The 27,261-nt window shown below is 35.4% G+C and overlaps 1 protein-coding gene, 1 long non-coding RNA gene and 1 pseudogene across 2 annotated transcripts in view; all 3 read left to right on the forward strand.

The window, feature by feature from the left end:
* Positions 1-6,940, forward strand: part of DNAH11 (dynein axonemal heavy chain 11) — a 46,213-nt gene extending 39,273 nt beyond the window's left edge. Inside the window, exons 5-6 of the transcript XR_011093819.1 lie at positions 5,437-5,548; positions 6,835-6,940. The gene's annotated coding sequence lies outside the window, so the exon portion shown is untranslated. The remainder of the gene's footprint in view (positions 1-5,436; positions 5,549-6,834) is intronic.
* A 6,465-nt stretch (positions 6,941-13,405) lies between these two features.
* Positions 13,406-20,958, forward strand: LOC137852429 (uncharacterized). The gene is made up of 4 exons (XR_011093823.1): positions 13,406-13,688; positions 19,353-19,587; positions 19,946-20,041; positions 20,817-20,958. It is a non-coding gene; the product is annotated as an uncharacterized lncRNA (long non-coding RNA).
* A 2,766-nt stretch (positions 20,959-23,724) lies between these two features.
* The window catches only part of LOC137850671 (dynein axonemal heavy chain 11-like), a 29,042-nt pseudogene continuing 25,505 nt past the window's right edge, over positions 23,725-27,261 (forward strand).

Below are 27,261 nucleotides of genomic sequence, written 5' to 3' on the forward strand. Positions count from 1 at the left end.
AGCACTTCAGATTTCTAAAGGCTTTAAAGGCTCTAGGTGAATTGAACAATTCCATTGATACAAAAGTCCATTCCAGTACATTGCAATGTTGCAAGGTGCAAACCTTGAATTTTAAGCTTATAATAGCATTTCTAATAGTATGTGTCATCAGTGTTGAATCTTCTTCCTTTTCTTCTCAGTTCAGCCTACTAACATCTGTTATCAACTTTTATATTGGAAACAGGTTTATGTCTATCAGCACTCACCACAAATTAGATAGAAATATCCCATCACAATTTTAAAAATTTAATTTAATTTTAAAGACACCATTTTTGAAATAAAACATCGTGGTGTTGAATACTATGAACTGAAGTTCCTCTGTGCTAAAATCTGAAGGGCTCACTCAACTCTGTCACTTTGCTACAAAACCTAATGTCCATTATGCCATTTATCAATACTGCAAAGAGGAAATTTTGAAGGACTCATAATAGTACTTAACACCTGATTTTGAGCTATGGAAGCTTCAAGTTGCCAAAACCTTTGTAAACAGTTTTCAGATGCTGGTGAACAGGGAAAACTATACTGTCTGGGAGCAATTAAAACTGTCTTTAATTTTCTTCTGTTTCGCTTCCTTAAAATTTGTTGTTAGGTGTTATTTAGTGTTTTCAATAATGACCTTATGTCTCATTTTAATTTTACTGAAAAAAAAGTGAGTTTTGCCACTGCTATAAATGAAGACTGGATTAGGACCTTTACATTTCTCAGGTTTATGTTAATTACAGACGTCAGCCTTTCACTGGTCCATGCCTTCTAAAGGGTTTAAAAAATTGCAATTAAATTTAAAGTCAAAATAGTGCGATTAATTAAGCTTGCACAAATTGAATCAAAAAGCTCAATGTCCTACCAAACACTTTTCAGTGACGTTTTTCCCATATTGGTTCCATATGCTGATGATGCATTTAGAATGATCAAAAAAACACCCTTAACAATTCAAATTACTTAATTAAGCAACTAGATGAAACACAGAGTGATTACTGTGGGATAATCACACCTTTGGGCAACTTTGTTTCAGGGACGACGTTCAGCACATGACACTAATGATTACTGTACTCCTCTGTTCATTGCTTTATTTGACTTCTGAAATGTTTCCATTGGAACAGAAGTGTCATTTTGTGCTACATTAATCTAAAACTATTTTATAAGGTTGATGATGGTTTCTAAATATTAATCTTCTCCCATAATTTTGTTACCAAAAAAAAAAAAAAGTGTATCAGCAAATGAAAATTCATCTTCCAGCTAAGTAATATATGAATAATTTTCATCTTTATTAAATCTGCCACCCCTAAAAATTGTCTTGGTTTATCTTTTATGTAGGTTTCAAACTGAAGCTTATTAAAGTGGTGGTTTATTTTTGTTTTTGTTTTGGTGTTGCTTGTTTGTTGAGTTTTACAACATTTAAGCCACTATATGTCCTAGAGATAGTGTCTTAGAGTTAAACATTACCTAAGAAAAGATGAAGAGTGGAAGTCACTTTAGATCAGACTCATCAGGAAAAGTGGTGTCAGTCTGGATACCCCATAAACATGGTAGGGCTACGTATCCATACAGTAATCAACAAGGTTCTGACTATGAACGTCATTCTGCTGAGGTTTAAAATAGTGAGCAGTAATGCTGCTGTTATTTTTCAGGCTGTTTCTGTGCTGTGAATGATGCCAACCAAAGAGATTTACAGATGATGATGTATGTGCACCGCCTTTTAAAATGGGCCCTACCCCTTCAGAGGAAGAAAACAAGCAGAGTACAGTGTAGTTAGGATGGGGGACAGTGACATTAACTAAAGATTGGGAACAAAGATCAATCCAGACTGACCAGCATTTTTGATTTAACTCCCTCAGCTGAAGTACACTCTTTATTTACATGGTATGTTTGAGCCACTCTACTCATGGTCTGAGTGCTAAGGGCACACACAAGGGGCACACTTCTTCCAGCTTTTCTAACAATTTAGCCATCATTTAAGAGCTCTATACTGCTGAAATTATTGATGTGAAGAGGACTAAACTTCTCAAGAAAGAATGAAAAACTCCATCTCTTTATGAGGGAAAGTAGATTTCAGAAATACCTTTCTAAGCCTTAACTGCAACCTATCCTGTTTACTTTTCCTCCTTTAAGAAAAATAAGTGTAGTACTTGTTCATCTGGGTTGATCTTTAATGATTTTAACCAAATGAGTTTCTTAGCTAAGTTTTAATCTTCTTCCTTTAAGTTAATTTCAATTACATGGGTGTCAAACCATGTTAGAGACCATATAAACAGATCCAAAGCTGTAACTGTATATGCACTATTTAATTTCAAAAATATGTTTTGGGTAAGATGCTAACCAATAAACATTGGGAATTTCATTCTAAAAAGTACACCATTTCTATTCATCACTTTCGTAAGAGACAGGAAAATGATTTAATGTTATTAGTAACCTTTGTATTGTAATATTAATTTTAATTTTTTGTTGTTTCCATGGCTATAATGTCTGTGCATGTCCCTTGTAATAAATGTATATATGGAAAGTTCCCCTGATAATTGTACGGCCAAGTTTTGTAAGGATATTAAAGTGTTACAGGGGCTTGTTACTACCAATGCATAATGCTTGATCCAAATATTAACATCGTGATTATTGTAATATCCTCTTTCTCTGTAATTAGACTTTATTTAAGCAAGACTTAACAGGAAATGTGCCTGTGAGATGAGCATGAGGTAGAAGGATAAAGATGAACTCCAGCCCTAGGCAATATATCCTTAGAAGTGTTCACGGTAATCTCCCAAATATGCAACTGCAGATGATACAGAATGCCCTCTGGGGTTAATCTACCAGATAGATTTGCACCAATGGAATCATAATCAGCTTTTAAACAGATAATTAAATCAGTGCAGAAAGTTGTGGAAGCACTCAGATTTCACTTAAAACTGACACTAACTGATGTAAAGTCACTGATCTAAGCCACAGCGAGGCAAAAATAAGAGTTTTGACAAATATGCTTAAATTCGTATCTGCTTTAATTTCCAAACCTGAAATTAAAATATACTGTTTTCATACAGAATATTTCATTTTCTTCTGTTCCATTCCTTGTATGAGGCCTATGGTTTCAGATACAGCACTGAGGAATTAAAAGAAAAGATCAAATTTACCATAAGATGGAGGCTGTTTTTGATGAATCTGATATGTTTACCTAGGCCTAAAAAATGTAGTCAATGTTCTCTGTTGGTTAGGGAAAAACAAGGTGCATCACCTGACTTTACCATTGGATCAATGGTATTTTCTCTAATTTTCTAAAAGGGAATCCTTTAAAAGGGAAAATATAGGGGAGTGAGAGAAAAAAATGCCGTGGTTCTCAAAATCTATTGAAAAATTTTCACTTCACCTTCCCATACATCTCTTGTTTATCTCCAGCTGCTGCATTTCAACATAGACCTTTAAATGCTTTCAACTTACCTCTTGAAATGGCGTAAGCTGGTGAGTTCTCCCCTGTGTTTCATAACTCCTCAAAAGTAACATGCTGCCCTAATATTCCCCAGCATTTTATTTCACATACCTTACCTGGTTTCCAATTCTTTACTAAATCTCTCACCTTTTCATCCTACACCATCATATAGAGTCCTGACCAGGAGTCCTCCTCAGTTTTTTTATCTCATGCAGTGATCTCCAGGTTTCTGTTGTAAACCTGGACACTTCACTGTCTGATATGTCTTCAGAAGTTTCCAGGGTCCTTTTTCCAAGTAATCTATATAAATAGGTGGTATTCCACCTCCATATGGACATGCTTGGTCTTCTCATTTCAGCCTTCAGTGATCAACTTCCATATTGAAAACTGAGGTTTACAGGTACATCTGCCAGAAGGACAGTCTTCATACTATTTATTTTTCAGCAAGAGCTGTTAAAGGCTTATCTGGGGTGGGAAGGGGAACAGGATATGTCAATTGGTCTTGTAAATATATATTACCTTTCTCACAGCTGTACCTTTTTTTTATGTCCTTAGATATCAAGATGGCAAATAATGCATTACTTGTGATATTTTGTGTTGTAATGTCGTAAGCATGAACAAAATTGGATATCACAGATAACCTGTTAGTTCAGTACCCATTTGAAAAATGTATACAGCTTATTACGGTCTCACTGAAAAGAATAGAAATTATATAAAGCTGCCGCTTAGTCTTCCCATGACATTGGCATGTTGTAAGCAGCAGTTGGCTAACCAAACCAGGAGGCTTAGTCTTACAAACACTGAACTGGACTTTGAGAGAGCTGTCTTCCTTTCTGCTTTGATCTAGAGAGTGATACTAGAATTGTGCTGAAGCGCTGTATTTTCTTCAGTACAACAATGGTGAAACATTCATCAGGTTAACTACACGTACATCTAATATAAGAGTAAGAATAAGGCAAAGTTCAGAGGCTGGAATCAGAGCATCCTATGAAAAAGAGTATTTGAAAAATAAGTATTTCAGATATAGAGCATTTTTAGCAGGTAAAGCAGCTAGAGTTTCTTGATTTTCTATTTGCAAAACTGAGCTGTGAAGGGTGATGGTGAATACTCTGTTATTAAAAGAATCCACATAAAGAGTCTTTGATAATACAGGTAGTCGTCCATAAATATAAACAAAAGTTATTTCAGGTATACCTACCTAAAGATATTTTGTTTCCTACCTCCTTAGTTTATGTATTTGTCTCTTTCATACTCAGTCTGTATTTTCTCCAAAAAAGGGGGAGTCAGCAGGTTTCCATCTCATGCTGTTGTCCTCAAGGACAGGGCAACATGCAGAGATAGAGATGCTTCATAATTCAGAGCAGCAGGGAAGAAAGGAACTTCACATGCCAAATTCTCTCTCTGGAGCAATGAGAATAAATGTGATCTAGCTACCCAGAGGTTAAAATACTGTTTTGGTAGACATAGCAGATAGAATACAACATGATAAGTAGTTCGGAAACCTGTTGACTTCTAGTGATTGTAGATAGCTGATTTGCCAGCACATGACCATCTCCAGCTCTTCATCACCCTATCCCCAGAAGGCTTCCCTCCTGAGCAGCTGCATAGGTCAACTAACTTAATGGTTTACTGACACAAGCAGTGTCTGATGGAACTCCTGCTACTACAGAACTCAGCTGTAATTGGGGCTGCATCCCCCCAGCTCTTCTGTCGTATGGTTGCACAAACAGGAGATGTTGATTCTTACAATGCAGGACATAGGAGTCTAGAGCCACTCACAAACCTGCTTAACTGTCAGTTGTAGGTGTCTTTTGTTTTGTTGTTATTGTTCTTTGTCTGGCTTCTTTCATATAAAATAAAATAATATATTTTTAAAATCTTTTTGCATATACAGACATTGCAATGCAACTGTGTGCTTCAGCAGCTCTACTTTGATTTACAGTCTTAGTTTTCAATATAAATCTTAAGATTCATTGTTTTAATAGGTGAGAGCAATCCAAGAAGTACATCAGAAACAGAAAAAAATGTGAGGATGACCAGATGCAAGCTGAACCTCTTCTTGTTGGTGCTACAGCAGCCTTGGGCACGCTTAATAAGGTAAAGATTGCACAGTTTGATGTCTGAAAACAATTTGTTCACTGTTCAAAGCTAAAAGGTCATTCCAGTGTCAAGCTGTCCAGTGTGATCAAACTTCCATCATCTCTGGGCAGCAACAGGTACCTGACCTGGCATTACACTTTGCATCAGCCTACTTTGTCAAGTTGCACATAGGATTGCAGAGCAAGGGAAGGGCTGTGATCATGGGTATTTCACCACATAATAGGATTAGTGATAATCTTCAAATTGCTGGTAATCAGAAAGCTTCTGCAGAACAACATTGTTGATGCACATGTATCTACACTTGTATCTCAGATCTTTTTTGGGGGGTTAATTTTACAGTATTGAAAGTCTTCATCAACCCACCATTGTTATTGCTACAGTAATGATTTTAGTGCCACATAAAGGGAAGTACTCAAAAACCAAAGCAGGAAAGCTGCAGAAGTCTTTATAGGAAAGGTAACAATCAGTGAGACATTATAGTAGCTGAGATGAGAGAAGGAAAAAAATAGTTAAAAATGAGAGCCAGAAATGGAGAGACATCTTTGTTTTCTCAGTTTGAGTCTATAGGTTAAGATCTGACCCCGCATTGTCCTCTTTAATGTGAGCTTGATGACAAGCTTAAGCCAGCCTGAACACCATTGTATTTTATTAACAGGAAAAGTAGAAGAAAAATCAAAGGGAGAAAATTTTATGATATTTATCTCTTCTATACAATTTTCTTAAGTGAGTTAAAAATCACAAAATATGTTTGTGAAGGTTAATATGTCCAGCTTTTGGGGGAAATGATATTTTTATTTTGCATAATATTTCCAAAACAATAACCTAGTGCAGGATTCCAATTTTGTGTTTGTGCTGAAAGTAGGAGATAGCTTTTGGTTATCTGAAACGGAAAAAGATTAATGTACTGGAACTTCTCTCAGGTTGATGACTTCTTGCAAACTTTAATCAGCTATGATAATGAGAGCATTCTTAAGAATTGTCTGGAAGTCATCAAGGAACATTTCTTGAAAGGTCCAGATTTCTACCCAAATATCTTCATACAAAGTCCTTTGCAGCAGCAAAATCTCTGTGCCTGGATTATCAACGTAATAAAATTCAATGAGGTATATATATTATCAGTTCCTTTCTTTATTCGCATTGATGGGAGAATTTCTCTTTCTGAAAGTCTTTATTATCTTAGTAATCTAAGTTTAGTGTTCTGGGGAGAATCCAACAGCAACCACAGATAGAGAGGGAGGTATTCAGTGCTTAACAGCATGTATGCATGTATTTATTTCTTGTAGAAGGACGTAAAAGATGTGTGGCTGTCCAGGTCTTTTCAATTGTCATTATGACACAACAGTGGGAAATATTCATCTCCAGATATATGTTTCATGTGATAATGTCCGAGTCTGGCTGTCTAGAATGTAAGACATAGAGTTCATCAGCATTGATTCCCCTGAGCACCTGGTAGCAGGATTCCTCCATTCATCCTAATTTGATAGCATATACATACCTGATATGATAGCATATACTATACATTATGATATCATGTAATTACAAAATAGTAAGCAGCTAATCAATTTAGAAATCTTCTTAAACTTAACACCTGTATTCTAAAACCATAAAAGTGTTGCATATAAATTTATTTTAGCTTGAGAGTAGACCCACCTGAGAGATGTACTCATTAAGATATCCTTATATAAACTATAATTAAACCTCCTGTAGTCTTTAGGTAAATATTGAAAGAAACCTCTGCACACTTCACTAATGTGTAGAAGGATGACTCTAAAGCAAGTATATGTAATAAGAGACTAGCAGAATTATGTGAAAGACTTTCATTGGGAGCTATTTGAAATTTTAATAATGAAAGTGAGATGAAATTTTTGTCTAATGTACTTACGTTACATGCCTTCTAAAGCTGTATGGCGAGGTAGAGTTGAAGCGCTGTGCATTGGTCCAGACAAAAACTCAATTTGTAGTGGCTACAGAAAAACTGGAATTGATTGGGAAAAAGCTTCTTGTAAATACTGCTTTATTAATAAGCATTCTTCTCTAATATCTTTAGACCATTTAATTTTATTGATTTGTTGTTGTTGTTTAATTTAGTTGGTTTTTTATTGATTTTATTACTTCCTAGTTTCAAGTATTAAGGACACCTTCACATTAAGCATTGTCACTATTCTTTCCTGTAAACCTACTGACAAACTTTCAATGGTTTTGGCAGTAGTACACAAAATTGTTTATAAGAAATTGACGGAATTTCCTCAAAGCCATATAGGTACATTATACCCAATGAATTAATAAACCAAAATGAGAATTGATATAACTAGTTAGCTATGATTTTTACTAGGTATATATGCCAAGCATTATATATGAGTAAGGACCTATTGAACTATAGGAATAACTTCTAGAAGGGGTTTGGTACCTCATGCTCATCTGTATTTATACTTGTCATTAATCATATCATAAAAATGTCATAAAATCTGACTTTTCGAAGGACCTCCATACACATACGCACGTCTCCACACTCATAAGAAGTGGAATTCAAAAGATTTTGACTTGCTTGAAGAGTTTTTTTTGTTTGTTTGTTTGTTTTTATAATATTTAGATCTGAAATCTTACAGCTTTAGCTATCAAGCAATAAATGAAGACTGGAAAATTCTGTAATGTGGGGTTATTCTCACTGTTTTCTCTTAAGGTATCAATTTAAGGGAACACGTAAGATTTTCTTTTATTGAAACACTTCGAAATCTTTGGGCAATGGTATCTGAAAGTTTCATTCTTTCAACAATGCCCTGTTATTCCTCTTGCTATCATAGTACCCATTTTTTCTTGTTCTGAAGGAGATTGAATGGTTAAGCAAAGATAGCATTCATTTCTTTTCCTCTTCTGGTACAACATGTAGTTTGCCTTCATGTTATACAGCCTTGTAACCTTGGAGTTGCCTATTCAGATCAAAGCGCATCTGCCCTAATGAAGCTTGTATCTACACTAAAAAAATAGCTTGACTGAAAAATCATTTTTATTATTTCACACATCTATACCAATGTATGTCTATTAAGTGCAAATACTTTTTGGACAAAAAAAATGTCATTAATTCTTTTTTTTAATTGTTAATTTTAATACACAGCAGTCACCCCTAAAACTCATGGAGTCTTATTTTTTTAAACATCCCTCAGAGAAGAGTGTTAGTATATCTCTGTTCCTTGTCTGGCAGTACCTCAAAGCACCTTTTCTTATTTAAGGAATCTTGCTTTTCAGTAAGCTTGCAACTTAGAGTCTAGTCCTGTCTTTTCATATTTATTTACTTCTCCTTTCAGCTCTTCATAAATTTCTCTGGAGATGGTTAGCAGCAATTTTTTTCTTAGCTGTGCTGAGTTCCTGCTGGGAAGAATTCTGCACCACAGACAAAGCTGCAGTTCCCTCTGCAGTTATCTGTTTCCTGTGTTAGTCTAGAAGTTATCACATTGTCATTTAGTATGAGTATTTTTCCGAACTACTTTATACATAGTGCAAGTTCAGACAGGCTTCCTTTTACAAAGTGGGAGGTTCCAGTTAAAAGTTATTATTTTTATAACTGATTCATGCAATAGCTGATCGACTTGATTAACATCTTTAGGGAGCAATAGCTATAACTAGTGATTCTCCAGTAGGTATTACTCATACCTCCTGAGCTCACAAGGCTGTTGAATAGAGAGTACTATAGAATCATAGAATAGTGTGGGTTGGAAGGGGCCTTGAAAACCATCTAGTTCTAACCCCCCTGCAATGCCACACACTAGACCGGGTTGCCTAGTGCCCCATCCAAGCTGACATTGAATGCCTACAGGGATGGGGCATCCACAGCTTCTCTGGGCAACCTGTTCCAGTACCTCACCACCCTCTGAGTGAAGAATTTCCTCCTAACATCTAATCTAAATCTCTCCTCTTTTCATTTAAAAGCATTCCCCCTTGTCCTACCATTATCTATCTGCCCAAGCTGTTGAAATTCACTGTTGATAAATGTAAAATAGTATATATTGGAAGGAAAAAAAATGAGCTGTTTGTTCATCTTGATTATTGTTTATTCATTATTCTTGGACATTTTTAACCTCATTAATCAGTGAGGTTAAAATCATGTAAGTCAAGTGCAACCAGATGCAAGTTTGAAGGCTTGGTTTGAGCTGGAACTTTAGTTCACTAACCTAATCTAATCTAACCTAACCTAATCTAACTCATCTAATAATATTTTGTAAAAAAGATGAGTTTCAGTAAAAGAATAAAAAAGAAATATTTGTCTATGCAGTTTGTAAATAATGTGTGCTAAAATGTATTTGTAACAAGAGAGAAAGGTAAGAGAATGTTGTTTTGGTATAGTAAAAAAAAACGCTGCACACATTTTACTCAGACAGTTGCCTTGTGACTGAGTCCAGAAATCTGAAGATAGCAAAATGGGATTCAATTTTTATATGTGAAGGAACTTAAAAGATATATATATATACACGTGTATATATGTGTGTATATATATATATATATATATACACTTCCATAATTCAGATTTTAATCTACCGTTTAACTACTGAGGATATTGGTACAATCTTGGTTTGAAGGCATATTATTCCTATCCAGAAAAGTCTGTGCTTCTCACAGGCCACATGTTGTATCTCAACTCTCAAGAAAAATGTACGTCCTTCATTTTGTAATATTTTGCTATGTAATCTCCAAATATTTTACTTCAAAAGCTTCAATTACAGCACAATTCTTTGCACAGACCAATGCAAAATGATCATTAAAATGTATTGCAAACACTCCAGCTGGCAATAGGGTTCTCAACTTGTTTGTCATGTCGCTTTCTGTACTGATTGAAGTAGTGATTGAAGTTGCTTATTTCCACAAACTACTTACCTATACATATTCTGTATCCAAATAGGGCATATCATGCATAATCTTATGCGTACTTGGACTAATGATGATTTATATATCTATTGTACTCATAGAAAGGAAAGAGTGTAATTTCTTGTTCGTTGAGAGAATTTAAAATGTCATTTAAAGAAAAGACTTGAAAGTGATTGGAGTAACTTAGTTTTAATTACATGTTTAAATTATGCCTTATGTGCTATCTGATATCTGTGTGCCAGACTGGAAATGAGCAAAGGGCTGTAAAAGCATAATACATATCCTGAAGACGTGTATAAAAGCCTTCTGTTTTGTTTTGTCTTTTTGTTTGTCGTTTTTTTTGTTGTTGTTGTTTTCCCCAGGACTGACAAATAGATGAAAACATTAAAACAAAGTTGTAAATTAGCATGCAACAAAGCTTTAAAAAAAAAAATAGAAATCTTAACAAGAAGTTTAAGCATCTGGAATTCTAAGAAGCTGGGGCTGCGTCACCCACTTTACAAAATGTTAATCCAAGAAGTTTCAACTATTAAAAAAAATAAAATTGTATGTCTGACAGATGCATTTCCACTTACATCCAGTCTTTAGTGCCCATTTTTCTAACTAGTGGATTGAGGATAATGACAGGCTGAAACATTAATAAAGTTCAGTAGGTAGATTGAACCATGCAGATTGGCAGGTACAGAGCAGGGTCCTTTCCTGCCTTTGCAGTTCTGCTTTTTAACAGAATTCACATTAATTCCACGAAATCCAACAATAATCTTGGTTTGGTTTTAACCATAGTTACAGATGGCATTTCATAGAGCCTAGCATGTAGCTTTCAGGATTTATTTTTTTTTCTCCATCTAAATATGCAGAAAACATGGTCAGCAAGGAATAATTTAGTCTGAAGTTTTTCATCCCTACTAAATATCCTATGTGAGAATCTGTAGTGAAATAGCCTTACATTTAAAATCAGCTTGAGTTCCTCAGCTGGAAACTTATATTAATCCCAAAGCTAAAGGACATGATGTTCAATAAAATTTCCCAGGGTGAGGTCTGTTTTGTACAGCAGCATTATTAAGCATGATTATCAGATGAAAAGACACGAGTTCAGAATGAAATTTCAACTTTCTGCTGGTTTCCATTTTTAGAGTTAGTGTGGTGTATAAACATTCACCGATGTCTTCCTCTTTCTCAGAAAACCTTACATCTAGCAAACATTCATCAGCTCTGTTTTTCCAACAGTGGTAACTTCTTGATCTTCTCCATTTAATATTTTGATTCCTTGTTTTGTAATATGCACCTCTGTCCCATGCAAACAGTTCCAAGTGGCTCATATCAGGCATTTTAACTCACTATATAAGGGAGTCTGTGAAATGAGCATACAGAGAAGGTGAACTTATATATTCTGGAAAACAATGTATAATGCAGGCATTTCTCAGTGCCTAGATTTTGTTTACCTTAGCTGCTGATAACCCTATGTACACCATTAGCCTGTAGAAAGCTCCTGTTCCTTACTTCAGTTGTATGCGTCCATAGTCTGTAAAAAACAATGAGACTTCTAATGTTGAAGGAAGGTCACAAGTGCAGTACAGACATTCTTATGTATTTCTCTCTATCTGAGCTGCCTGCTGGCTGGATCTGATCTGCTGGAAGTTTTCCTCTCAACACTCCTTCTTCTTCAGAAGCAGACATGCTGTGCTGCCCTATCAGCCATCCTCTGAGGAGCCGAATTTCTTTTAAGCTTGTAGAAGGCCAGTATGCAGAGCTCACAGGATGAAGGTACTCCACCAGTGTAAATCCATTTGCATCTTGACCTGCATCAGGTCAAGCAGTATGGCAAAGAGAGAGATTTTGTTTGTCATTTATTGATGCTAGCCTTCCAGTAGTCCTCTCCATTCTGAAGCTAAACAAATTCAGTAAGAGTGATGAACCAGTTACTCTTCTATCTTGTCTCTTTCAATTCATCACATTGAAGTGGCATTAAAGTTTTTCTTATCAGTATCCAGACATCAATCCATATGTTCAGTTGCCCCCTATCCTTCAGTTCATTCCTCACCCTTTTCTTTTTGGTCATTTATTTGCCTGTCTCTTTCCCACCTTTCTCTCTCCGATTTTCTAAAGAATAGACTTTGAAGGCAGAGTATCAGTTGTTAGTGATCTCTGTTCCTGCATTCATGGATGTGGTGTGCTCCCTGACTCATAACTCAGCTTCTTTCTTCTAGCAGGGAGAGAGAGGAGAGTTATACATATTTTTCATATGGAAGTTTTTGTGGGCAGCAATTTTCAGTAATGATAATTGGTGCAGCTGTTAGTAATCAATAATACATCTTCAGCCTAGACAGCACAGTAAACTAACCACCTTTCACTTTGCATGGCTTCCAGAATATATCTTTAAATGACAAATTAAATTCTTATCAAACTTGGGCAATATTGTAATAAATATCATCACAGAATATTTTTTAATGTCAAATATATACAAACTAGTACTAATACTAATACAGTATGTTTTTTTTAAATATTTAGAATGTTTTAAAGATGACTGAAAATAACTCTAAGGATGATGGTGATGTCTACACATCCTTTATTGTATATTAAAACTTAAACATGCAAACATATACGTTTGTCCATCCCATTGAATAATTGGCATACATTTACACTAAATGGAAAGAAAAACAGGTTAGGAAATAGAAAAGAAAAAAAAAAGATTTATTTTTTCATGATCAATTAGTTTGTAAGCATTTTGAGTGAAATGAAATCAGATTTCCATCTTTAGAGACTGCAATTACCTACAAAAATATTTGTGAAAATTATGATTTTACATTCGCATATAACAAGTATGACATGCATGCAAAAATAAAAGAGAAGGTGAAGTAGTATGCTTATTAGAGTTAAAGCTAAAAAAAAAAAAAAAAAACATTTTGCCAGGTTAGCCCTTTTGCAGAAAGATTGTATAATTTGTATTTAACTTCCATTATTTTTATGTGTGGACACATGAATATGGTGAAATATTCTGTGTCTGAAAAGAATTGTGCAAGTAAGGGCACAATCCTAGTAGGATCAGTATAGAGAGTAACCACTCTCTGCTCTGAGCTGGAGAGCCACGAAAACAAAAAGCAACCTTAAGCTTTAACACTTTATCCATCCTTTTTCAAAATAGATCCTGGGTGGCAATCTGTGTAAACTCACGGCTTCATTATTTGAGAAAGCAGTTGCATAGAAAGTCTGATGTCAAGATGATGTCAGCCAACAAACCAAAACTATTGAGCTGGCTGAAGTGTTCATCAAGGGCCTCGAGGTAAGAAGATTGCCTGAATGTTCTAGATAGTATGAGTTTTGAAATATCTGAAGTGTTTTGTTAAACATTATGTTGAATTTTGAGGATAGTGTGTGTGGATAAAAATCTGGGGTGACAGGCGACAAGATGATTTCTAATTTCTCATTAGAAATAATTTAAATGGAAAGAAACATAAAAATAAATAAATAAATAAAAATCAAATTCTGAAGAGTAAAATGTGCTGCACCACACCTGAGAAATATTACTCTGCATTTCCTATGAAAAACAAAAAGCAAAAACCACAGGTAGGTGTCTGATATTGGCAAAATTGCTAAGGAGAAATCTCAATAACTAAGTCACCACATTTATACACAATTGAGAACACACTGTGACAGCCTGGGCAGCCTCTAGTTAATGAGCAGAAAGACTGAATAATCCTATAGGTCAGGATGGAGTTGCCCTGTGTCTGCCCCCACTGCACTTTAGATTGTAAATAAGTGCAAGGCACCAATCAGATATTTTCTGTTTGCTTTTGTTTTTTTCCTTTTGCAGAAACCATTCATTTTTAAATAAGAATGAAATGCATTTGTGTTAAAATTATACATATTTCAATGTGGTTATTACCTTTATTTGTAGACAAACATCATTAAAGCTAGCATGTGCCTATTTAATGGTCACTGAAGTCAGCCACAGCATTGCTATGCATCCTCTCCAAAGTCTTTACAGAAATCGTACTGTCTTGGTTCATCATCTAGAATTTTAACAATTCTTTTTTGATGAATAAATATAAGTACCATTAAATTACAAATACAAAGAATAATTACACTACTACATGAGTTTCCACAGCAGTCTGAATATTTTTTTTCATAAATGTTTTAACTTGGATTTCATAAGACTCCTGTGACTTCTCTTTCTGTGATCTTAGAAACTATATTTTTCTTTCTGCAAATCTCTCAGCAGAATTTGGCAATTAAGAAGATTAAATCAGTTTGGAAGAAAAACATTGTAAGAATATAGAACTACTACTACTAATAATAATAATACATCCATTTTTTATGCCTGATTTTAAAATGAGTATAGTTATAAATTTAAAATGTGAATAATCCTTGTTTTGGTAGTAAAAAACAGTGAAGTCAGTGATGTGTTGTTTTTTGCTTATGAGAATTGCTGTTTGTCTCAAGATGCCTTAATCTGTCACTGATGGCCTGACCCTACAGACCCTCAAAGCCTTTGGACACACTGTAGAAGCCAACGGCTCTTGTTTATAGGTAGTCTCTGAGTCTTGGGTTTTGAAGGTTTATGCGTGGTTACAAGTTTTTCTCCAAGATGAGGTTTTATTAGCAATCTTATTGTGTAAGTTAAGGGGGAAAATATTTAAAAGGATTAATTGAGAATGTCACATCTTTTCTGCTGAGAATAAATTCTTTTTGACTAGAACAGGAGACAGTTAACTTCTGAAAAGCATCAAGACTGATGATTTTGTCTATATAGCATTGACCTGGAAGCTCAACCATTCAGACTAATAAATCAGGCAATTTATATTTAATCATTAACTAACTCCCGAGCTGAACAGCTGTTCAAAATTAGAAATGGGTCACCCCGGCCAGGATGACATTACAGGCAATCTATAATGCATTAGAATAAAATTACAGTGATTTTTAACTGTCTGGAAATTTATTACACTGCATGTTCCAACTCTTAAACCCTTGTTAGCCAATGTCACTAGTGATTTATGGTGCTTGGGCGGTATGGTAAAATTACTGAAGATTTAAATAGACAATCATTCTATGTTTAGTAAATCTTCAAATTTCAAAGCTATTTTGGAGAATGAGGTGGGTGCTCTTTATTGTTTATGACTTACCAGTCAGTGACAACAAGGAGAGAGAATGGATAAATCAAAAGCCTTCTTGTAAATTAATGGATTTATTGTCTTGTTGCCTTCATTTAATGATTTAAAGAAGAATCCAATGACTTCTGTAGGAAAAATGGATGACTAAAATACTTTAAAACAGAACTGCTACCTTACAAAGATTGTTGTTAGAGCTTTCAATGGCCCTTTACTTGTCATTTGTTGGGTATCTCCTTTGTACATTACTGGTTTAGCAAGACTTCACATACTGAGTTCCTGCATTTTCACTGTGAAAAGTTTAAATGCTAACTCTTAAGCACTGAATTTTAAAGAAAATTCCAGTTCCTTAGTGGATATTTTATATTCCCACTTTATACTTGAAGAGCTTTAATCTTCTGGTTAACCATTTTAGTAAATACTTCTGATTTTCTGGAAAACATAGGTGGAATAAATATCAAGTTTATATATGTTTTGTAAATGAAGGAAACTATGGGGGATGCTTTCTATTCCATGGTTTTCACTGATTTTGATTAGATCATATAAAGGACAGGAAAAATAAGTTTTGCTTAGTCATCACTCTGAAAAATAAACGTCCCAGAAAATAAAAGGGTCAGTCTCTCATTTATGCTTAAAGCTGACTGTTCCTCCTATGTATTTCTTTTAAGTATTTGGCACTCGTTCATTTTTTCTTTCACAAGTATAATTGGTATAGGTGCAAGTATCAGAAATAAGGTAAACTTTGTGAATTCCAGATCATTACAGCTCAGTTAAATTTCTGGAACTCATAGGTAAAACAAGCCAGACCAATAAGAGGAAAAAAGACAGGAACTCTTTTTCCCTGCCCCATTCTTGGGAAAAATAAATAAATAAATGAAAGTATAAGCCACAACTTTGTTGATGTTGAAACAGCTTTATTTTTTTTTTTTTTAATTATCATTATATTTTTTTTCCTAGTAGTCTTCTTTCCTTATGCTGACTTCTGAATCTGGCTGGAAATGACTGCACATTGCACAAAACCCCACTGCCATGCTGTAGCTGCCAGCAGCCTGCCAGATGCTGCCAATATTGCAGTATGTCTGCCTTACTGTACCTGCCCTAACCAAAAGCACCAATTAGCGTGGGGGGGAGGGGGGGAATGACATAAAATGCTTTTGATGAAGAGCTCCATCCTAATTTTTCAGATTGAAAGGGTTCAAATTGCCACCAGAAAGCATGGATTGTTTTCAGCCTTATGGCCTTAGGAAGTTTATCCCTCACTGGCAAAGTACATTTCCTGTTGTGCTTTTGTTTATTTAACATGGAGATTAAACGTTCTGTCACTTCTAAGTTGTTCAGAAGCTGTCATTTTCTAATTTGGCTTTGCAGTTTGAAAATGTGCATTGGAGCCAATTTGTTGAAAACCTCAAAGCACAAAAGAAAACTTTATGTGGTGGTGTCATGTTAGCAGCAGCATTTGTGTCTTACTTTGGACCCTTCACAAAGTCATCTCTCCAGGAACTGATGCAACATTTCTGAATTCCCTTTCTAAAGTCACAAATGGTAATATATATATATATATATATATATATATATATATATATATATATATATAGTACAAAATGTGAGTCTAAAGTGAAGGATCTGGTTTCCTAAAGTCACCGTCTTTCACAAATTTGAAGTATTTTTATTGATTATTGATCGTATTTAAAAGTGTCTATAAAATACCTATTGCAGTCTGTCTGTTTTCTAGTTCATATGTACATTCCTCATTATTTTGAAGATAATGTAGGGGGGGGAAGGGGGAGAAAAAGTAAGTTCCTTCCCTTTCCAATTCTCCGTGTGAAATTCTGCTCTTTGTGACACCTGTGTGATAGCAAATGCTGTGAATACTGCTAGCAACGTAGAGAGACCTGTTCTGTTTAGCTTTTCAGTTCCAAACAGTGCATGCAGTTCATAACGCTCCTTTCTCCATACATGGAGAAAACCATAATAGTATTCAACAAATTTGCAGAGCTGAGTAATGTAGAGCAGCTCTAACTCTTAGAGTTGCCTCTGCACATCTTTCTCCCTCCTTGGCCTCCTAAATATATGCCTTGTACCTTATTTCACCAGGTGCTGCTGCTTCATCTCTCTTAAAATTGGTCATACAGTATGGCTGTAGCACAATGTGGTATGAGTAGCATGAAGAGTAAACTCACATGGGTGGAACACCTTTATAAAAAAAATAATAATTCATATTCAAAAATTGTATTTTTTAAGATTCTTTCACTGAACAGTATTGAAATAAAATAGTTCCTTTCAGATTTGATTGTTTTCCTGCAGGTGGAGAAGAGTGGTAAAGGAAGAAGAGTGGTAAAGGAAGAGAGAAAAGCATGTAGGTAGTGATGTTAAAAATAGATGATCATTAATAGTAATTTTTAGAAAGAACACCAACTAGTTCTGTGCCACAAAGTATCCATTTTGTACAGATGTAAGGACAGTAGATGTATCAGTATACTAAAATACATTTCTTGCATTGTGTCAAAATGTGTATTAGAAATTCTAATAACACTCCAATGTTAGGTTTTTCCACAAAGTATTTCAGCTCATGGAGCTGAACGTAGTGTTTGCCTTACAGTGCAGGAATAAAAGAAAGGACATTGTCAATCTTTTGGTATATACAAACAAATTATTATATGCAGGAAATTAATATGTTAAATATTTGCAGGGATGTCTGTCTGTCTAGTGCTTTTGTGCTTGGATTTTCAGCAAGTTCATCAAATGTTAAGTTTATTTTGGACTCTATGATTAGAATCAGGGTTTAGACAATTGTTTTCCTAGTATGCTAACTATGACATTTGTGCCACAGAAACTTCACTGGATATATTGTTCTATTATTATTAATGCTAATGTGCAAATCTGGCTCAAATTAAAGAGAAGAAATAATTCTATTTATTAAATGACCATCACATTTGCATGCTTTTTGATTTTAGGGTGCACTTTTAAGATAATCTCAAATCTACAAGCCAGTACTATAGGACTATACAAGGACTATACACGTCTAATGAGAAGAAAATTTTTTACAGGAGTATTTAAAACACCTCTGAATGGTGTTGAAGATAGACAAATATGGATGACGCTATTCTTTCCTTTAATTTATGCTTTTACAATACAATCCAGAAATGACAAATAGGAAAGCCTGGGATAATGTGGTGAAGGAATTGGTGAGAGTTTGTCCTTTATCTCAGTATGGAAAAATTAGGGGCTACTAGTAAAAAACAGTGTTATGTTGGTATCCAGCAAGGGGGGGCTGTCTGATGGCTGCTTTAGTGTGCATGGAGCTCACAGCTTCGTTCTCTGTGAGCAGCCACTCACATGAGTGCTGCTGCTGGTGCTACACAGGTGCTACTCTACCCTCTCCTCTAAGTTTTGAAGGTGACCTCGTTAACACATAGCTGAGCTGTATTAATAAGATCCCAGGGGAATCTTCTTGGTAATTTTTGTGCTATTAAATACACATTTATATACCAGAAATATCTGCTCAAGAGTATACTTGAGCATGGAATTTGCAATATCAGAATCTAGATACGCTGAAATTTATAATGTATAGTTTTACTTTATCAAATATATTTTATGAATTAAATGTCTTAAATTAAAAGACATTTTTTTTAAAACCCAAGATAGATGAAACAAACTGATTCTCATCACATTTCCTACTATGTTATTTTGCATCTGATAGTCTACAGAGGTACTCCTTACTTTCCTCCCTAGAAAATCTTAATTTATATCAGCCTAGCTGTATCTTGTGTGTTACACTGAGTCATGCCTTGCTGCTTGGTAACCTGACTGGTTTATTATATTTCACTCCTGCTTCAAAGGTTCCTGTTCCTGTGATGGAGGCCTGGACCCAATTGCCACATTGACGGATGATGCTACGACTACAGGATGAAGTAACGAGGGACTGCCTGCTGATCGGATGTCAGCAGAAAATGCCACAATTAAAACACACTGCAAGTGCTGTTTTTTTATGATAGATCACCAGCAAGAGGGAATTAAATAGATAAAGACTAAATACAGAGCTGACCTTAAAGTCATACATGTAGGACAGAAAGGGTATGTGCATGCTGAAGGATTGTCTTTTACATTCACTACCCTGAAGTTCCTCTAAGTTTTGTAAGGGATCGATGCATCTTGAAATGTGTTTACTTGAAGACTTGAGATATTACAACACTGCAGCTTATTTATCCATAATATCATTTTCTATTTGAAACAGTACATTTTCCATTTGAAATGACATAAATGTATTGAACTGATATAGAACTCTTAACAACTGAGAAAGTCTTTGCAAACAGTTTTGTATGGTTTAACCAAGCTCTTTCAGAAAAGCTTCTTCAATTCTATTATAGATGTCTTTCTATAAGCATCACTTATCTAATATTTCTAATATTTACTTTTTTTTTTTCATGGTAAGTTTTCTGAAGACCTTTGTCTCGTGGAGAGATTATACTCATCAAAACCACGGTGATTATTGCCTGATCTCCTGATTGGAAGGCATACAAAAGGGAAGGTAAGTATAGCTTGAGTAATCAGAATTTTTCATGATGACTGGATCTACAATGCTTTGATTTTCTATTTTTTGCTTACTGTTCCATAACACTTCATGAAGTTATTTATTCCTTTTAAAAATGCTATCCTTTAAAACTGTTGATGAGTAAATATTAAAATGTTAGTATCTGCATCTGATTAGATAACAAAATTATTTTCTCAATTCTCAAATTGGACTAGAAATACAATATAGACATGTATGAGAGTTTTCTCAAACCAAATTGAAAATGTTAACTTTTTTTTTTTTTTTTTTTTTGAGTATAAAGGTATCTTCTTTTTTTCTGAGCCAAAATATAATAAACATTTCGTGACTTCCATTTTAAGCATCTATAGAAAATGGGAAAGTATTGGAAATGACAGGCTAGATTTGGATTTAATAATATGTAGGATTTTCAAGCTGGAATATCAGCTTAAGGAAGCCATACCTCCACTTTGCAGTGTGTTGCCATAAATTTTTGTTGGGCCAACCCATGAAATAAATCAAGGAACTGGTTTAAAAATAAATAAATAAATAAAAGGCTGATGAGGCAAAACTGATGAGCTACAACATCGGGCAGAGATGAGCAAACAGTTTTTGGTTGGTATGATTGCCAATGCCCTGAGTGTGAAACCAATCCAGTTGTCAGTGTCCTCAAATCCTTTGAGGCAGACATAATGGTGGTGTTAATGTCTCTTCAGCTTTACCTAGAAACCTAGTCTGTTGTCAACAAAAGTCACATGCCCCATTTCTCATGCAGTGTCTGAGGACAGAGCCTGTCCCATACTCTCTCTCCTGCTGGCAGCAACACAGCTCTGTGAGCTCCAGCCCAGAGGTCTGGAGGTGGGTGTTCAAGTGGAAGATACGTGTTCAAACCAGGTAACACACAACTGAGTTTATTGCATCTTCCCTCTCTGAAATTGCTGTGGCAGGAGTATAGATGGTACCAGATAAGCAGTCAGACATCGTATTCTGTCCTTTTCAGGGGTTGGTTGTGAATCCCATCTGTTGTCAAAATTTTTGGAAAACGTCATCAAAAATATTTCCTGTGATCTAATTAAGGTACCTCTAGATACATTTTCAGGGATGATAATAGGAGAAGTAATTGAGTTTGTACTCAAGCACTTGGTGCAATAGAATTTTAGTCATAGAATCATAGAATATCCTGAGTTGGAAGGGACCCTTAAGGATCATCAAGTCCGACTCTTGACACCGCACAGGTCTACCCAAAAGTTCAGACCATGTGACTAAGTGCACAGTCCAATCTCTTCTTAAATTCAGTCAGGCTCGGTGCAGTGACCACTTCCCTGGGGAGCCTGTTCCAGTGTGCAACCACCCTCTCTGTGAAGAACCCCCTCCTTATGTCAAGCCTAAATTTCCCCTGCCTCAGCTTAACCCCGTTCCCGCAGGTCCTGTCACTGGTGTTAATGGAGAAAAGGTCTCCTGCCTCTCGACACCCCCTTATGAGGAAGTTGTAGACTGTGATGAGTCTGTACTCTCTTCCATCGCTTTTCATGAAAGCTTTGAAAGTGTTGAGTCTCCAATGCAGCTGTCAACCTAAAGAATAATATTGATTTTTGGTAGCATGATAGTAAACCTGATAAACCTAATTAAATACCTCATCTGGTGATCTGAAATGCTATGTTGTTTTCTCCACTCAAATGTGGATTTATTTTTAAGACTTAAAGTATTCTTCTGCTCTAATCGTATTTTCAAATAACACATCCATGAAATAGATCTTTCAAGTTTGAGAATATGATGCTTATTCTAATAAGAAATCAGAGGTACTCCTGAAGCACTCCTGGATCATTTTGAAATGTTACTCTAAGAGCATTTAGACTACTTGCAGGGAATGTGATTTTTCAAAGAGAAAATATAGAAGATATATTAAATAAAACTGGTTTCTAGTTTTGGACATATTACTCAAGCTTTTCTCCTTCCTTCTCCCTCCAGAATTTCAGGCTTTGATGTTCACACAGTAAATTTAAATAACAGCTTACATCTCTGTGAATACTTGAAGCTCCTGGAGAATACACTTTTACCCTGCAGTATGTCCTCTTGAAATGATTCTTTATTGTTGTCTTTCTATGTAATGGTAATAGTATTTGAAGCACTTCAATGTAAAACCATATAGGTTCATTTTCAGAATCTGCAGTGAAGACATTCTACTGAAAATTAGAATTATACTGGTCTAAAAGAGAAATGAGAATTAGATTGCAAGGTATAACAAGGCTTAAGGAACAAGACAGGGCTGTAAAACAGCAGAAAAAAAAAAAGTTGGACTGAAGAGGATGGGGGGCCCAGCTATAGAAATCTGCATTTACTCAGCAGAGGTTTCCATGTAGCACAGCAGACCAGTACACACTCACACAAGCATGAAGCTATTGTGATACAAATATAAGTTCTCCATGTGAATATTTTAGCAACATTACGTGACCTAATGTTCCATTGCTCACTGAAGATGTAGCAGGTCTCCTCTGTGGGGCAATAGTAATATATACACCCCTTTATTACCAAATAAACAGAGTTTTCCTCATTCTGGATTAATTTCTGTTATTTGTTTATCTTAGTAGTTGTGTCAGGCACTTTGGATTTTTTTTTCTTCCTAATAAAGAAAGACTAGAAAGGTATTTGTGATAGATATGGTGCAGTCCAGCAGTTGAAGTTCATTAATAATTGGAATGTTGCAGAGTATGAAGTAATGAATACTAATTACTCCTTTCATGTCTGACAGCACCCCGTGGACCAATACATCAGCCCAGACTTTAATTTGGTTCTAGTAATGGTTTCATCAATAGTACATTAATTCTGTGTTTGAAAAGATATACAGTTGAACCTGACCCACACAGTAGATACCACTGTCATAAAATGGCCACATACTGACAACAACTGGATAATTACAAATAATTAAATCCACTGAGCTTCAGACAATCCTAATTTTAAGTAAAATATATCTTATCATATCAATCGACAGAAAGCATAGCTAGGGAGATTTATCAACTTGTACTCCTTCCAAAGCAAATTTACTAGCCTGCATATTAGAGAACTTGCTGATCTGTGAAGCAACTTCATAAAATTATATTCCTCCCCACATTGTTTACCAAGATTGTTCTTGCATCAGACTCCTTGATATTCTGTAACATCAGCTTCTGGTATTGTTTTCGAATGAAACCTGCAAAAGGAATTTTGAGCTTCAGAGAACTTCAGATATATGTATGAATTTACATTTTTCTCAAAACTTGGGTGATTATAGTGTGAACTACAGGTACTTGCTATCTCTGCAAATCAGACTTACAGTGCCTTAGTTAGAAGTAGTTAGAAGTTAGAATAGATAATAGTTAGAAGCCTAACAAGCTTTAGGTGTTGGAGCTTGAGTATTTTAGTTTTGGTTTAGTTTAGTTTAGTTCAGGTTTCTGGACCTGCAAACCTACTCAATGGGTCTTAATATACATTAGACTGTGATCTGATGTTGACAATGGCTAAAAATTGCTAAAATTATTATTAAAATAATTTAGTATATTTTCTGAGAGAATGGAGAAAAGACATAAGTGAATAAAATAATTTCAAAAACTATCTGTTGTAGTGCATGTGTGTATGTAACCATGAAAGGCATGGGGGGGGGGGAATTAGGTCTTACTTAATAGCAAGGTATGCAAAAGTGATTCAAAATGCACATACTGAGATCTAGTGAAGCAGATAATCAAGGCATGGAAGTAAACAGGTGCCAATTCTGTACAGATTTTTTGGCACTAACCTGCTAGTTCTGGAAGAGAAGTGACACCACTGAATAGGTCTGGTCTGGACAGACTTTAATACTAGAGTTTTATCTCTGTAATTCCTATACCATCTCTCCAGAACCACTGTTTTGGAGCTAACTGGATGTAGGCATTTAACTGTACAGATCAATATCATTTTGACTCATATGGGAGATGGTAGATGAATAAATTCATTGTTCATAAGACCCTGTATGCACCATATGAACTGTTATACCCACTCATCTCCTCTGCACCTTCACAAAGTGGTGGTCACATTTCTTCAGTTGAAAGATTAGGTTATTTAGGATTATTTAAGATGCATTGAAATTTGATTTATGTGCAAATGTAGCTTGTATGAACAAGTTTCCATTCTTAAGAGGCATGACTGTTATTCATGCACACACACAGCAAGACAATTCCTTTGGTTTCTCCACAGGGATAACTTTCCTTGCTTTGAACGTCTCACCAGCTGTGCAACTTTAAGGCAGCATTTTCCAACTGAACTAGTTTGACCAACTTACACAGTTTGCCTACTGAGATTGCCTAGTAACAGCTCCATTCTGCACTTGTTTTCACCTGATTTGTTCAACTGCTTTCTCTACGTTACTTGTTGGAGTTTGAAAGTCTTTTCCAGAAGCTTTTAATTTTAAGCAGCAGGAAGTGAAAGAAGGCTCCTTTGGAAAATGTGTTTATCCCTCTTTCTTCAAACAGAAAAATATTGTTTCCCTTTCCTTTTCTGTCCAAGAATTTATCACTTCTTTTCATTCTTGCTGAGCTGATACAAAACATTTATTTATAGGAAGCTATCCTAGTTTTTGCCATTTAGAGTCACAGCATGTTTTGGAGAACATCCACCCTGAAAGGTACTCTTTTTAATTTTGAGTTGCATGAAAATATTTGCTATGAAAAGTGTTTGCATAAACTCAAGCCATTTCATGATAAGAGATCATGTTTGTATGCTGAGGATTTTTTCGTCTTCATCAGATGCTCTCTTTGAAAGTCCTAGGCTTGTTTCCTTAGCCAGTATGTGACAAGGGAAAAGCAGTTCTTTGTGCTGGTAACTCCAATTTTGGCAGACTCATTCATAGACTTCTCACAGATGAGAGTTTGGTGTGTGTATAAGCTTCTGCAATATATTCATTCTTAGTATTTGTTTTTGCTAAAAATCAGTTATTCCTTAAACTTTACGCAGGATTTTAAGTGCCTTGGGAACCCCTTTCAAATCTCTTAATCTATTTTTTCAAGATCTATGACTATTTCAACAGCAAAACACTAGCAGATAAGAATTTCTCTTTAATTTACTTTGCATGTTCCTAAATAATAGAGAGACAGAGTTAATACGAGAGATACTTTGTTTATTCCTAACTAGAATTGTACATTAATTTAGTCCATCCTAGCAACCTCTGCTGGTGAAATAGGAGATTAAGAAGAAAAATTTCCTAAAGACTAAATCTACTTTGGGTTATTTCTTTGGAGTAAATTATTTGCTATGTCTTCTATCAAGGGCTTTCATAGTCCTTATAGTGCCTATACCTGCTGCATTTCTTCAGAAACCAGAATCAACCTTTAAATGGATGCATTTAATTTAAAAAAATGAAGCAGTTATTTGAATAGTTGTTGCTTATACTCCTTGAACCGTGTGAGAGTAATAACAAAACATTTATTTTTCCCAGATCTGTAATTAACAGAAAAACTAGAATAGCAGCAGTAATAAAGCCAACTGAGTCATTATGTAGTTTTTGCCTTTCATAGATAATAATCACAGAACTTGGTAATTTATTGGTCTTGTGAACTGAGAACCCATAAAGTAAGTACTCGAATCCATAACTTGAAAGCCTATTATATCACTACATAGACCTTCTGGAATGTAGCGTGACTCTCTTAGTAAAGTTTTTCCACTGGCAAAGCAAACTGAAAGTCACTTTTTGTCAGATCTATGCTTCTGTCTTTTGCCTTTGTGTGTGTGTGTGTTAAAAGTGCAATGAAATTGCTCTGTTTCAAGCTCTAGTGTTTCATTCTCTACAGCCATATCCAATTTTAAAAGGTATGAAAGGACCACAATGTTGGAATTGAAATCCAAGTTGCAGAACTGAAAGGTGAATTCACATCTATCTAAGGAAGGCTGAATTACCTGAAGGACAAAACTGTTTGGCTGAATGTATCTAGCTGAATGTGGCTATTATGCAAGCACAAGACAGGAATGCTCATCTCCTGTAGTTTGCATTGCATTAGTATACAACATGCATACATCCGATGTTGTCTTGTAGAGTCATGGGTTTCCTAGGACCAGACACATTAAGTTATTCTTGGGAATTCACTTGCAGTGTATCATAAGTGACTGCCTTTTCATCCTAGTCCTTGGTGAAATGCAAAAGTGCTTTCAGCACACCATTTTATTTAGCTTGTGTCTTCTGGCTAAGGGGATGTCAGAGGCAGGCAAGAATGCTGACAGTTGAAATATATTACAGAAGTATTACAGAATTTTCTAGGTTGGAAGAGACCTCCAAGATCATCGAGTCCAACCTCTGACCTAAAACTAACAGTCCCCACTAAACCATATCCCTAAGCTCTACATCTAAACGTCTTTTGAAGACTTCCAGGGATGGTGACTCCACCACCTCCCTGGGCAGCCCGTTCCAATGCCTCACAACCCTTTCAGTAAAGAAATTCTTCCTAACATCTAACCTAAAACTCCCCTGGCGTAACTTTAGCCCATTCCCCCTCGTCCTGTCACCAGGCACATGGGAGAACAGGCCAACCCCCACCTCGCTACAGCCTCCTTTAATGTACTTATACAGAGCAATAAGGTCACCCCTGAGCCTCCTCTTCTCTAGGCTGAACAAGCCCAGCTCCTTCAGCCGCTCATATGCCCCTGACTCTGGCAGTGCACTGTGATATCCTAAAAAGAAAGCAATATTTGTTTGTACAGAGAATTGCTTTATTCACGTACTGGTGTGACTTTCATGAGTTGTGTTTTAGTATTAAGTATCTGTAGTGTTGCAATCACTTAAAAAATTGATTAGACAATGTGAACTTGAGCTTTATGAAATGAGTTTCCATCTACTTGCATTCCATTGCATAAATACTATACAGATTTCTTTTTAAATAAACAAACAATTATCAATATTTGGAACTCCTTTCTTGGAACAAAACATTCAAAGCAGCCATCACTGTACAGAATAAACAAATAAATAAATAAATAAACCTTTATGTAAAGAAACGGTTGTAAGCTATTTGACAAAAGATTATTTGAAAACTCTCCTAAGCTTGTTGTAAGCAATAAAGATAGAAGTTTACCCCTCAGCCACAGACTCTTCAGCACGGCAGTGAATAATCTACCTGTGTCTTCTGTACATGTATGTGGAAAGGAAGCTATGCCAATAGCTTCCTAATTCCAATTAAGAAATGCTGTATGTATTCTTCATATAGTTTTGGTGTGCTCAGTCATCA

This window comes from Anas acuta, chromosome 2 (assembly GCF_963932015.1).
Source record: "Anas acuta chromosome 2, bAnaAcu1.1, whole genome shotgun sequence".
In the NCBI taxonomy this organism is placed as follows: domain Eukaryota; kingdom Metazoa; phylum Chordata; class Aves; order Anseriformes; family Anatidae; genus Anas; species Anas acuta.